This window comes from Ovis aries, chromosome 1 (assembly GCF_016772045.2).
Source record: "Ovis aries strain OAR_USU_Benz2616 breed Rambouillet chromosome 1, ARS-UI_Ramb_v3.0, whole genome shotgun sequence".
In the NCBI taxonomy this organism is placed as follows: Eukaryota; Metazoa; Chordata; class Mammalia; order Artiodactyla; family Bovidae; genus Ovis; species Ovis aries.
In genome coordinates this window covers 141,114,404-141,124,757 of record NC_056054.1, presented here as the reverse complement: position 1 = coordinate 141,124,757, position 10,354 = coordinate 141,114,404, and the positions used below count along the sequence as shown (strand labels likewise).

Sequence of the window (10,354 nt, the reverse complement as noted above, 5' to 3'; positions counted from 1 at the left end):
TGAAAATTATGCAGACTAATGAGAGAAACTTTATCAGAAGTGTCTACTCTCCTTTCAAACAGCAAAAAGAAAGCAATGCAGAAAACTTGAAATGTAACCACTGATTCTGGAAAAGGCAGAAGAATGTTTTAGGTACTCATTCCTACACCAAGGTCATCTGCTTTTCTCCAACACTCAATCCTAATTAAAGGTAAATGAATACATCCAGTGACAGTAAATTGGTGCCTAGTTGGCCTCAATCTCCCAAGGGCCGGAGGAAGAACACCTACAACACCAGATAACGTGTGTTAGATTTGCTGAGCCTATGGAAAGACACAAAATGCAGAAGTGTAAAAAATTGTCTTTGGATGTGAAGTGGCAAGCTGCTTATTCCCATAACGATAAGGATTGTGTCTAAATTAATCCTGCCCCTGGCATGAACTGTAGAGAATCAGATACTTTTACGAGTGTGACTGTTACTGATATAGCTAAACTGATGCAACATCCAGGACAAAGGATTTAGGTTGCACAGTTTAAATAATTTGCACATTTTAGGATTTAAAATAGGAGTTGGCAATTCGTTTCTGTAAGAGGAGAGATGGTAAATATTTTAGACTTTATGAGCCATACGCTACCACAACTACAGAAATCTGCTGTTGAAGTAGAACAGCAGCAACTGATCATATGTAGAATGATGGGTGTGGCTGCACAGCTGCATTAACTATTAACAGCTCCTGCCCCAAGTACTGAACATCAGTTTATCTGAGCTGAGCCAAGTATGGCTCTTGGGGAGTGAGAATGAAAGTGGTAGATGATGAGGATTATTGCCAAAGGGACAGACTAAAATCTAGCTTTTGCTAATAAACATCTCTCCAGGAGAAAAACTTGCTGGCAATGCAAAGGAAGCATCAATACAAATTCCATAGGACTCCTTCCAACCAGACTACTGCACTCAGCCTCCACTCCATCCATAGTGATTTTACAACTTTCACAGTACGGAAAAATACAGGGAGTGTTCACCTAGCAGAGGGAATGAGCTAGGTATCTCCTACACATTGGGAATGGAATATATTGCTTCTCACAGCAATGTTGAAATATTTCAACAAATTAAATAAAGTTGGATTCTGATCCATACACTAGATCAGTGGCTCTCAACTGGAGGTGATGTGGCAATGTATACAGACAATTTGGGTTGTCATGACTGGAGAATGGTCACTACTGGCATCTTGTAGCCTGAGGCCAGGGATGCTGCTGGACATCTAACATGCACATGTGGTCAGCCCCCCACAACAAAGGGCTCAGCATGTCAGTCACGCAGTCGTATCCAACTCTTTACGATCCCATGGCCTGTAGCCTGCCAGGCCCCTCTGTTCATGGAATTCTCCAAGCAAGAGTACTGGAGTGCGTAGCCATTCCCTTCTCCAGGGGATGTTCCCAACCAAGAGATCAAATCCAGGTCTCCTGCATTGCAAGCAGATTCTTTACCATATGAACCACCAGGGAAGCCAACAAAGGATTGTTCTGTTGTTGCTCTTCAGTCACTCAGTTGTGTCAGACTCTTCATGACTCCGTGGACTGTAGCCACCAGGCTCCTGTGTCCATGGGATTCTCCAGGCAGGAACATTGAAGGGGGTTGCTGTTTCCTGCTCCTGGGGATCTTCTGATCCAGGGATCGAACCCCCATCTGTTGCATTCCCTGCATTAGCAGGCAGGTTCTTTACCAACTGTGCCACCTGGAAAACCCCAACAAAGGATTATCCAGCCCCAAATGTTACCAAATCCAAACTTGCATCACTTGCAACATGGCGGGCCAATAAGTTGAGAGATGAGTTGTTAGGACAAGGAATACAAGTTATTCGGAAAGCCAGCAGACTGAGAAAATGGTGGACTAGTGTCCCACAAAACCATCTTCCCCAAGTTAGCATTCAGGCTTCTTTTATACTAAAAGGGGAGGATAAACTGTTGGTTGCTACAAACTTCTTGGTGCCAGAATCCTTCTTCCTTACAGCTGACCAAGTAGATTTGGTCAGGATGTTCCTATCAACCTCCAACATGGTGGCTGTTACTCTGTTTTGAAATTTTTATCTCTGTATGAATGGAGATACCTCTAGAGATCAGAGCCTTGCAGATAGACTGTCCTCTATAATTCAGTCTATAAGCAACATTTGTAACTTGCAGCAAGAGCAATAGAATACAAAGGTTAAAGTGAAAGAAACAGATCCAATATGAGGTCCTGTTACCCTGGTGGCTCAGTCAGTAAAGAATTTTCCTGCAATGCAAGAGACTTGAGTTTGATCCCTGGGCTGGGAAGACCCTCTGGAGGAGGGCATGGCAACCCACTCCAGTATTCTTCCCTGGAGAATCCCATAGACAGAGGAGCCTGGCGGACTACAGTCCTACAGTACATAGGGTCACAAAGAGTCAGACATGGCTGAGTGACTGACACACACATTACTAAAATATCAATAGTACCAAGGTGGAGAAACTTTGTGCTGTTACTTTAATAAATTCCTTCTTTAGTAAATGTAATTACAAAAAACACAAAATACATTTTCTGGAGAAATATTGGAGCTGTCACCACATCAAAAGTTATAAGAGCAAAAGACTTCCAAATAATTTACTGACAGAATCCTCCTGAAAATATTTTGCTCTTTCATATTAATGCAAGAAATAAAAGAACATCTCTCAATTTTAGATTTGAATGCAGTATCTTTCAGAACATAATTTGAAACAATTTTGCTTTGAATTTGGAGTGTTTTGTAGTTTAATTTTCTAACACTGACATTGGTTATAAATTTAGGTATATTTAGGTTTTGTGGTATATATGTGACATAGTCTGAAATTGCATTAAGCTCAAATGATAATTTACCTGGTTGATATTGAGGATTGGAACTTTAGAAGAGAGATGGTTTAAAGGACATGATAAAATAGGAGCAATACTCTTGTAGAGTTGCAAAGGGATTAGTGGGGTCTTAGAACTGCCTAGAAACTGTACGCTTTTCTGTCGGGAAAGCAGGAGCTAAGATATGGTTGAGGCTGGGCTGACAGAATCAGGTCAAAATGTTCTGTTTCATTTTGATCTGTCTTAATGTGGAGTTCCTCGGATGGAGCTAAACCTATATAACTCTCAGTCTGAGGAAAAAGAAAACACTCCAGCAGACTCATGGAGTTTCTCAATAACTAAACTTAGTATGTTAATCAAGGTTGGCTTAAAATGACCAGAAGCTGTTGAAATTTACTAAAATATGCAAATTACCAAATAACTGTTGACTTAGGAAGTAGGAACTAATCAATAAATTATCCCTTGAACAAAAATGAAATCAAACAAGCTGGCTATTTGCAGTATTTAAAAGAAAATTCTTGCTATTAGGTAATCTTTTTTTTTTTTTTTTAGTTTATTTTATCACAGTCTCCCAAACATCTAACCCCCCTCCCCACTTCAACCACATTTCCCACCGGTAACCATAATTTTCTTCTCTGTGAGTCTGTTTCTGTTTTATAAATCACTTCATTTCTATCTTTTTGCCTTTTTATATTGTTCATGTGGTTCTCATGGCAAGAATACTGAAGTGGGTTTCCATTCCTTCCTCTAGGATCATAACGAAGGCAGAGAGCTAAAGAATTGATTCTTTCTAACTATGGTGCCAGTCCCATCACTTTATGGGGAAACAGTGACTGACTTTTTCTGGGCTCCAAAATCACTGCAGATGGTGACTGCAACCATGAAATTAAAGACGCTTACTCCTTGGAAGAAAAGTTATGACCAACCTAGACAGCATATTAAAAAGCAGAGACATTACTTTGCCAACAAAGGTCCATCTAGTCAAGGCTATGGTTTTTCCACTGGTCATGTATGGATGTCAGAGTTGGACCATAAAGAAAGCTGAGCACAAAAGAATTGATGCTTCTGAACTGTGGTGTTGGGGAAGACTCTTGAAAGCCCCTTGGACTGCAAGGAGATCCAACCAGTCCATCCTAAAGGAGATCAGTCCTGGGTGTTCATTGGAAGGACTGATGCTGAAGCTGAAGCTCCAATACTTTGGCCACCTGATGCGAAGAGCTGACTCATTTGAAAAGACCCTGATGCTGGGAAGGATTGAGGGTAGGAGGAGAAGGGGACGACAGAGGATGAGATGGCTGGATGGCATCACTGACTTGATGGACATGGGTTTGGGTGGACTCCGGGAGTTGCTGATAGACAGGGAGGCCTGGCGTGCTGCGGTTCATGGAGTCACAAAGAGTCAGACATGACTGAGCGACTGAAGTGAACTGAACTATGGTGCTGGAAAAGACTCTTGAGAGTCCTTTGGACAGTAAGGAGATCATACCAGTCAGTCCTAAAGGAAATCAACACTGAATACTCATTGGAAGGACTGATGCTGAAGCTAAAGCTCCAATACTTTGGCCACCTGATCTGAATAGATGATGTGAACACCTGACAAGAACATTGGAAAAGACTCTGATTGAAGGCAAAGGAATAAGGTGACTGAGGATGAGATGGTTGGATGGCATCACTGAGTTGGGCAAACTCTGGGAGATAGTGAGGGACAGGGAAGCCTGGCATGCTGCAGTCCATGGGATTGCAAAGAGTCAGACACAACTTACTAACTGAATAACTCATTTGTATCATGTATTTTTAGAGCCCACATATTGATAATATCTTATGATATTTATCCTTCTCTGTTCGACTTATTTCACTTAGTACAATAATCTCCAGGTCTTGGATTGGCATGTTACAACTGCTATACTAAATATAAAATGCCTTTCCAAGAGAGAAAAAAAAAAAAAAAGAAGTCTACTTTAGAATAGCTTTAGATTTAAAAAAAAAATGGAAATATAGTACAGAGCGTTCCAGTATATCCTATATCTGTTTTCCCCTATTATTACTAAATTACATTAGTACATTACATTAGTTAACAGTAGTTCTCTTTGGACGGTTATTGGAAGGGCACAAAATGAGACTTTGGGAGGTGTGTGATGTTCTGTTTCTTGGCTTGAATTCCTTGAGTTTTTTTCATTTTGTGATAAATGAGTTCGCTGTACACATTATCATTTTTTCAGTTTTGATATTTATTTTTTTGAAGTTAAGTTAAGAAAGCAATTTTTCTTCAATAGAGCTTTGTGCACATGGAATGTAATTCAGGGTCTGAATATCTTGAATATCCTGCCTATACTACATATTCTTAGTAAGAACCTCTTGCCATAATTCCACCTGGAGTACTTTTTTCCTTACTCTGTAAACTCCTTGAAATAGCACCATTAAAGATCTTTCTTTCTTCACCCATCTCAATGTGTTGCTATTTTTGTCTATAGACTATAAAAGTTATGTTTCTAGTCACAGTTTCCTATTAACCTATCATTGTATATTGTTAAATGTCTTTGTGTTGAGCTCATTCATTTGAAAGGATTAATTTCACTACACAGAATTAAAAATGGCCAAGGTTTGTTTAACTACATATCATGAGGACATTAGGGCTTCTCTGGTGGCGGAGATGGTAAAGAATCTACCTGCAATGTAGGGGCTGATGCCCAAGTGAGGAAGAGCCCCTGGAGAAGGGAATGACAGCCCATTAGAGCATGCTTGTCTGGAGAACTCCATAGGCAGAGGGGCCTGGAGGGCTACAGTCCATGGGGTCACAAACAGTCTCACTGAGCGACTAATACACACTTGAGGCCATTAAAGGCATGTGTTATACATGCTGAAAAGATAGCTGCTGCTGTTCCTTCTGCTCATGTTGATGGGGGAGAAGAGGAGCACAGGTTAAGTGCAAGGAGATAGAAAGTCTTCCAAGGGCATGCCTGAGGAGTGCCTCTGGATGGCAGAAGCCACTGCTCTTTCATTTTATTGCATCAAGAGTACAAGCCAAATGTTTGTTCAAATGCTAGAGAGCGCGAAAAGGAGATTACTTAGAAATGGAAGAGAAAGGGTAGATATGAAGTGGTTTGTAGGGAAAGAAATGATGACAAAGAGATCTGTTTTTAAAATGTCTCATGGAATTTTACTATAAAAACCCCCATCACCTCTTCAAACAAAATATTCAGTAAAATATCCATTTTTATTATTGGCATTTTTTGATTGGATGCATTTTTCACCAGCATAATGATCTCTGTTTCAAAGTCAAGAAGCTGGCAATAAAATATGCTTGTGAGCAGTGCCCAGGATCTTGGATATAACTACAAAGAAAGCAGTACAAAAATATTCCTTAAAATGCATCAAAATAAGAGGCCTAGATTTTAAATCCTAAATCAATTACTTAGAAACTCTAGAACTCACTGGCTAGCCAACAGTAAATTATCTAGCTTTCAAAAGAAGGAAATAAAAGTTTTTTGCTTCTTCTTAGTTCATCGCTCCTTCTTAGTTCATAGCCCTGTTAACAGAGTTCTTTATTCTAAGAAATTTCCAAATTCTGCTTTAAAAATACTTTTATTTTCAATCTCATCATGCTAACAAAATACTTAAAACTAAAAATAAAACCTTAATGGGACCTTTTCTAGAAATCATGGGTTTAGATTACCTATCAAAGGATCCAGGATAGTTTGCTTGGCTTTTTCTGCATCTCTTATATTTCTCAATAATTCTGGGCAAACATTACAAATTCAGATTATTTTTTCCAATTAAATTTCTAATTAAGCTCTCTTTTGTCTGATACGTTTATCACTGTGAAAATTTAAAGACAAACTCTCTTAAACATTAAAATGCAGATTAATAAATTGTTGGCATATTTTAAGTTAGAGGGTTTTTGTTTTGTTTTGTTTTGTTTTTTTGGCTTACTCTGACCATGGATTCTTTGGAGAATCAAAACTTCTTTCGCCTCAGTTGAGAGCTTTTTATGGTAAATCAAAGCTTACTGACCTTCGCTGAGCCTTCTTTCTTAGGAATGTGAATGATTTGGCAGTTTGAAATTAAGGGTTATATCTATACACTTTTTAGTAATTATTATCATGTTTTCTGAGGTCTAAGATGACAGATAAATGTATTGCTACTTGGAAGCATTTTAATTTGTTCTTATTTTCTTATTTTCAGAAGCAAATGTCTTGCTAGAGACCTCACAATATGTTAAATAATATGTATCCATATTATCTTACTTAAGAATTTAATTAATTTATGAGTCAATCTTGCCATAATATTTACTGGCTTCTCTCATGTTAGTAGCAGGTCTAGAAAAAAAGACAAATCCATATATTCCAGGAAATAAGAAACAGTTTGCTTTAGAATGCATCAGGGTTTGCCTCAGTTCTTTAAATAAGCTTTTAAAAATACAATAGTGAAAAATCAATAGTCATTATTTTAACCTATATTGAAAAAAAAATTAAAATGCCACATGATTGTTCTAATTTTAAAGTGTTTACTTGGTCCTTTCTGGCCATCCTAAATCTATCCATAACTGAAGAGCCAGTCTGACCCATCTCCCCACTCCTGGGCAGCTGGCCACACTAATACAGTGTATTTAGTATAGCAATCTTCCTGGTCTATGTCTTTTCTCTTTAACTAGAGGGCAACAACAATTTGTTTCTTATATCTGCTGTATCATCTACAATGTCTCGGATATTTTTTCCTCAGCAACGTACACAATAAAATGAATACTTTTTTCATCTGTTCTGGGACACAAATCTTTCTCTCTGATGACACCAAGATGATGTTATGCCATGTCTAAACGAATCTCTATGTGTCAAGAAAATCCAAAGAGTCTGGGTATGTGCATGCTTAATCACTTCAGTCATGTTCAGCTCTTTGCAACTCTACGAGCCAGACTCCTTTCTGTGGGATTGTATAGGCAAGAATACTGGAGTGGATTGCCATGCCCTCTTCTCATAGAGTCTAGTACCCCTGTACTAAACTTAAGATATGTTGCTTAAGATAGATCTCTCTTTAATTAATTCAGTCCAAAATGTGTTTATTGAACACCTACTGTATGCAGGACAAATGTAGATAGAGAACAGAACTCACAGAAGTTTCAGCTTTCATAAAGTGTTTCTAGTAGTCAGGAATGGATGTGAGAGTTGGACTATATAGAAAGCAGAGACATTACTTTGCCAACAAAGGTCCATCTAGTCAAGGCTATGGTTTTTCCAGTGATCATGTATGGATGTGAGAGTTGGACCATAAAGAAAGCTGAGCACAAAAGAATTGATGCTTTTGAACTGTGGTGTTGCAGAAGACTCTTGAGAGTCCCTTGGACTGCAAGGAGATCCGACCTGTCCATCCTAAAGGAGATCAGTCCTGGATGTTCATTGGTAGGACTGATGTTGAAGCTGAAACTCCAATACTTTGGCCACTTGATGCGAAGAGCTGACTCATTTGAAAAGACCCTGATGCTGGGAAAGATTGATGGCAGAAGGAGAAGGAGACGACAGAGGATGAGATGGTTTGATAGCATCACTGACTCAACGGACATGAGTTTGGGTAAACATGAGTTGGCGATGGACAGGGAAGTCTGGCATGCTGTGGTTCATGGGGTCACAAAGAATTGGACATGATTGAGTGACTGAACTGAACTGAAAACTTACATACTAGTGGGAAGCAGATAATAAGTAGGAAGATAAGTGTGTGTGTGTGTGTGTGTGTGTGTGTGTGTGTGTGTGTGTGTGTGAATCTGAAAGTGCAAGCATAAAATTTTAGTATATCTGAGAGGAAAGCATTCTGGGAAGCAAGTGCAAAGGTTCTGAGTGAAGGGTGTGAAGGCAGAGCAACGAAGACATTAGAGTTAATAGGGAGCCAGGGACGTCAGTCTTTAGAAAGCATTAGATTATAATAAGAAGCCATTGGAAAATCTTGAGCAAAGAGGACATGATCTATAATTCTGTGAGATTCTATACTCCACTTTTCTTCCTTTTGTCCCTTGTTGTACATCCTAATAGTATCAATTTATAATCCATATATGATGATAATCTCTCTATTCATATCATGTTTCATATATGTATGACTGAGAATAACCTTATGCACATGTAGGAATGAAAGCTTCCTACTACATGATCACTGCCCAGATGTAGAAACTAATCTCTAGATAACTGAAGGCTTTGAGTTTACACAGGTTTATATCAATATTTTTGTTATTGTTCATTCACTCAGGTGTGTTCAACTCTTTGCAACCCCTTGGGCTGCAGCATGCCAGGCTTCCCTGTCCTTTACTCTCTCCCAGAGTCTGCTCAAACTCATGTTCAGTGAGTTAGGGATGCCACCCAACTAGCTTATCCTCTGTCACCGCTGCCCCTCCTCCTCCTGCCCTCAATCTTTTCATACATTAGGGGCTTTTTCAGTTATTTGGCTCATCACATCAGGTAGACAAATTATTGGAGCTTCAGCTTCAGTATCAGTCCTTCCAATGAATATTCAGGGTTGATTTCTTTTAGGACTGGCTGGTTTTATCTCTTGCAGTCCAAGGGACAAGAGTCTTCTCCAACATCAAATTCAAAAGCATCAATTCTTCAGTGCTCAACCTTTTTTAAGATTCAACGCTCACATTTGTACATGTAAAAACATGCTATTTTAAATTAATGTACAGTTGATTTACAATATTATACTAATTTCAGATGTACAGAAAACATGTTAATATTTAAACAGAAATATTTCCAGAGACATTTTGAAAGTAAGCAAACGGCTTTTTAAAATTATTTTTCTGATTATCTTCATACTCCTTTTCCATGCATATTTAAAAATTTAAAAACAGAAAGCAGTCTTGTCTAAAATATATTTTAATGTATTTATCCTCAGCAACTAATCAGGGTCTAAGTGAATCATTTTCACAGTTGTGTAATTATCAGAAAAACAAAGCAACCAAAAACAAAGCAAAAAATCCACAAAACCCAAAGAAACATTTTATTATGGAATTAAGAATTATATTTACCTACTGTGATATTTTCTTTGTTTTCAAATTTTAAATATTTTTTCATTATGAGAGAAATTACTAAGCAAAAATAAAGCCTTAAGTTTTCAAGATGTATTATTCCAAGGCTGATTTTTCATTCACAAATATGATCTTCATATAATCAATGAATCAATAAATTTATACAAGTTGTGTTATAAACTAAAAAGGCTTTCTGTTTAACCTATTTGGAAATGTTCCCATCACTTTATTCTGACTATATCTTACTAGTTTGTGGGAAAATTTTTCCTGTTTCCATGTGGTTCTCAGGTGGTTGTCGATAGTAAACCTAACCTGAAACAATCATCTATTTCCATTAAGTGTCAGTAAGCAACTCAAACTAAAGTAATTGAAATTCCTTATTTGAATTGCCTGCATTCTTTACAGAGGTGTAGCTTTATTTTCTTTTCTCTTTGGGAGCTTAAATTGTATAATTCTGGAGTAATCTGCTTGGCAGAAGGAAACAGTGAGAACAAGCGAAACCAGTACAGATGAGAAGATTTACAGACACA

General features: G+C 38.1%; 1 protein-coding gene and 1 long non-coding RNA gene across 2 annotated transcripts in view; one reads left to right on the top strand and one right to left on the bottom strand.

The window, feature by feature from the left end:
* LOC121816219 (uncharacterized) overlaps positions 1-5,263 on the top strand; it is a 761,897-nt gene extending 756,634 nt beyond the window's left edge. The window contains exon 2 of the transcript XR_009600806.1: positions 3,573-5,263. The gene's annotated coding sequence lies outside the window, so the exon portion shown is untranslated. The remainder of the gene's footprint in view (positions 1-3,572) is intronic.
* The window catches only part of LOC132659865 (uncharacterized), a 293,826-nt gene that overhangs the window by 66,210 nt on the left and 217,262 nt on the right, over positions 1-10,354 (bottom strand). The window lies entirely within an intron of this gene.